The sequence below is a fragment of the Peromyscus leucopus genome, chromosome 10, assembly GCF_004664715.2.
Source record: "Peromyscus leucopus breed LL Stock chromosome 10, UCI_PerLeu_2.1, whole genome shotgun sequence".
NCBI lineage: Eukaryota > Metazoa > Chordata > Mammalia > Rodentia > Cricetidae > Peromyscus > Peromyscus leucopus.
This window is the reverse complement of record NC_051071.1, coordinates 48,459,266-48,463,598: the sequence shown is the minus strand read 5'-3', so window position 1 is coordinate 48,463,598 and position 4,333 is coordinate 48,459,266.

Here is a 4,333-nt window from a genome sequence, read left to right as displayed (position 1 = left end):
CACAGGGACAAATAACCAAATGAATGGAAACACATGAACTATGAACCAAAGGCTGAGGGGCCCCCAACTGGATCAAGCCCTCTGAATAGGTGAGACAGTCGATTGGCTTGATATGTTTGGGAGGCATCTAGGCAGTGGTGCCAGGTCCTGGGCTCGTTTCATGAGTTAGCTGTTTGAAACCTGGGACTTATGCAGGGACGCTTGGCTCAATCTGGGAGGAGGGGAGTGGACCTGCCTGGACTGAGTCTACCAGGTCGATCTCAGTCCTTTGGTGAGGCTTTGCCCTGGAGGGTGTGGGAATGGGGGTTGGGCTGGGGGAAGGGGAGGGGGCAGGAGCGGGGAGAACAAAGGAATCCGTGGCTGATATGTAGAACTGAATGGTATTGTAAAATAAAATAAAAGGAAAAAAAAAGAAAAGAAAAGACGTACACCACCACCACCCAGCTTTCCCTATGGCTCTAATAGCTCTGACCTCCAGGCAACTTTATTTATTAACATACAAATAAAATCACATTTCAGTACAAATAAAATATCACCATAAAACAGGGTGTTTCTATGGAGATTAAATAAATCACCATATTTCCTCTATAGTTCAGCCTCACTCTGGTTTCAGAATCTTGTAAAATACATTTTGTTGTTGTTGACTTTGAGTCATGTAATTAACCGTGGATAGAATTAACTAAGGAAAAGTCTGTTCTGTTTTAAACATGAATGAAGACATACATCTGCATTCAATTGATAATTCTAAAAGAACTATAACTTGATAGTAAAAAAAAAATGTTTAAAAGCCTGTAGTCATGAAGTAAAAATATCAAATATCAACATCTCTTTTTTGATAAAATTATTTTTCTTAAATATGTGTGAAGTATTAGTTTTATTGATATCTATATAAGATATGATCCATGCCATGTTAGCTAAGGTATTGATTTTGAAGACAAATAAACAGATGAACTGTTAAGATTTATTCTTTTATCTTTGAGAAAAAAATAAATGGGAGCCAGTAATGTAAAGGATAAAAAAAAAATGTTTCTAATAGATCATTTTGTAACAAATCCTGTCATTTCAGCTACCATATATTTAACTTCTCCTAATGTGAAAGTAGCAATCATAAGCTGTTTCCTTGGAGGTTTAAATGGTAAAATTCATTTACTCTAAGGCCATCAGTAATGTTTGTCCATCAAAATATTATTTATTTTCTTCTGTTACATTTTAACTCCTGTGGAATAGAAAAGGTTTCCTTCTTTTGTTTTTAGTGTGTTATATTCCTTCCTCCATTTTGCAATTTTTGACAAGATAAATTGTGTCTTTTTAAAATTATTTTTCTGTTCTTCCTCTTACATTCAAATATTTGAAACAATTTACTTAGAATGTATTTTAAGAGTTAAAACAGTAAGTTTTAATTGCTGTGCTTCCCTAATACTCTACCAAGTGATTTACCCAATCCTCTAATTACAAGAGTTTTAGAATTTAACTATTTTATTTTAAATACATTGTATTTCTCTCTCTCTTCTCTCTCTCTCTCTCTCTCTCTCTCTCTCTCTCTCTCTCTCTCTGCATGTATATCACAACATTGTTATGATGGTCAGAGAACAACTTCAGGGAGTAGGTCTTCTCTTCCACCACGTGTACTTATATCAAAATTAGATCATCTGGTCTTCCACCAAGACCTATTCCCACTGAACCCTCTTTCCAACAGGATTTCTCTGTGTAGCCCTGGCTGTCCTGGAACTCACTCTATAGACCAGGCTGTCCTAGAACTCACAGAGATCCCCCTGTGTCTGCCTCCCAACTGCTGGGATTAAAGCCATGCACCTTTACCCCTGCCCAATTTTACTTTTCTAGACATTACGTAGCAATTTCTCAAACATGCCTTCACATCTTCACCAGGGCGTTTCACTTAACACTTTGGTTCCGCTTAGGTACTTTCTATTTCCTTCTGAATTCTGTTTCATCCATGGCTGCAATAGCTTCATCTCAATACCCATAAAATTTTAGTATCTCTTATATGTTTCTCAAAAATATTCTTCCAAAACTTTCATTCAAAATTTCAGTAATTGCAAACAAATTCCCATTTCTATATCTTGTCATTATTAGGCCAGGGTCCTTCCTGAAGAGCCAGTTCTAGATTGGCAGATGCAGCAAGCATCGAGCATGTAAGAGTGCTGACAAGTGACCATAAGTACTGCCTTTCCTGTAGAAGTGACACAGTCAAGCAGAAGCTACAACACCAAGAAATTTAGGATGACTCCTTCTCCAGACACATGGAATCAAAGATTGACGAAAGTGAAGTGGGGGATTAGAAACTGCCAGTCTCCAATCTTCAATTTATTTATTTATTTATTTATTTATTTATTTATTTATTTATTTATTTATTTATTTTGTATTTTGGTTTGGTAAAGTGATATTTTTTCAATAATGCCAAAATCTGAAAATTAAATGTGTTCCTTATTAACAGTCTATTGGTAGAGGCACTGAAATTTACTTTAAAGAAGTCTTTTATTAATCTCTATGTCATCTGTGTGCCTAAGAGTATATATATATATATATATAATATATATATATATATATATATATACTACTCATATATTAATAAATGTATCTATCTTGATTTTTTATTTTATTTTATATTTTAACTTATAATATAATTTGATTATAGTTTTCCTCCCCTTTACTAGTTCCAGTTCCTCCCCACCTCCCTTCCCTTCTGGAACCACTCCCTTTCTATCTCTCATTAAAATAAGAATAGTCTTCTAAGAGACAAAAAACAAACATGACATGATAACATATAATAAGATGAAGCAAAAAAATATAATGTTGATGTTGGACACAGGAGCCCAATAGGATGAAAAGAGTCCAAAGAGCAGGCACAAGAATCAAAGAAACACTCATTCTCATACTCAGGAGCTTCATAAAAATACTAAGATAAAAGCTATATTATATATACAGAGGATCTGGTCCAGACCGGTGTGAGTCCATTGCTTGCTGCTTCAGTTTCAGGGAGTTCCTATATATCTTGCTTAGTTAATTCAGAAAGCCTTGTTTTCCTGGTATCTGGTATCTTCCATCCCTGCCCTGGGTATTATACTCTTTCTTCCTCCTTTTCCCTGAGCTCTGAGAGGACAGATTTGATGGAGACATCCTTTTTAAACTCTCTGTCCACATAATGTCTGGCTGTGGGTCTATTCCAATGTTTCTTTCTGATGCTGGAGGAAACCTCTCTGATGATGACTAGATAAGGCACTAATCAATGAGTATAGCAGAATATCATTAGGAGTCATTTTATTGAAACTAATTTTTCTTAAGACAAGTAATGTGAAGTTTTACCTTAAGTCTCTGAGCTAGCTAGTCTCTGGGGCTTGCTTACCCAATCAGGGGTGGGTGGGGGTTTCATCTCACCAAGTGGATCTTAAGTCAAATCAGACATTGCTTGGCTACTCTCACAAGTTCTGTGGCACCATTTCCCTGACATATCTTGCAAGCAGGACAGATTGTAGTTGAAATGTTTTATGGCTGGGTTGGTGTTTATGTTCTGTGTTTGGTAGCCTTCAGAGTACCTTTTGTTAAATACACAAGAGTGTAGGGGTGAAGGCTTCATGTAGGCACCAGCTTGACTTCTTCATGTCCAATTAGTTGTTAGGGTGTTGGCCTGGCAGTGGGACCCTGCTTTCACTTTGTAGAAAGCAAGCCATTATCTTAACAACAGCCTGCATTGTTTGGTGATTTCCATGGGACTCTTTTGGCCACATCTCAATTGAAGGCAAACTAATCTGTACTTTTCTTCTCTTGTAATTTTTTGTTTCTAGAAATCTTATCATAAAAGGTTCTCAGCAAGTCCTTTATTTCAAGAACTGTCGAACTCTGACACTAATCAGGAAGTCATTTTCCCTATTAGAGAAGTCAAGTTCTTAGGGAGGTATATCAATTTGACTTACTAAGTTTATAGCCATGGTAAAAAGAAGTAGACCTGGGCAGCAGTGACAAGTGCCTTTAATCCTAGCACTAGGGAGGCAGAGCCAAACAGATCTCTATGAGTTCAAGACCAGCCTGGTCTATAGAACAAGATCCAAGACAGGCACCAAAACTACACAGAGAAACCCTGTCTCAACAAAACAAAACAAAACAGAATTGCTAAAGAATAAAATAATTTATCACATCTGTGTTTTAAAAGTTAACACCTATTCTGGTGGATGAGTAAACAATGAATTGGTTGGTTGTTCCTTGTGTTAGCATCTCAGTAAATATCAATAATTTAATGACTCACAATTGCATAGGAATAACAACAACCATGTCTGTGAATATCTTAATGGGATAATGTATGCAGTATTCAGAAAAG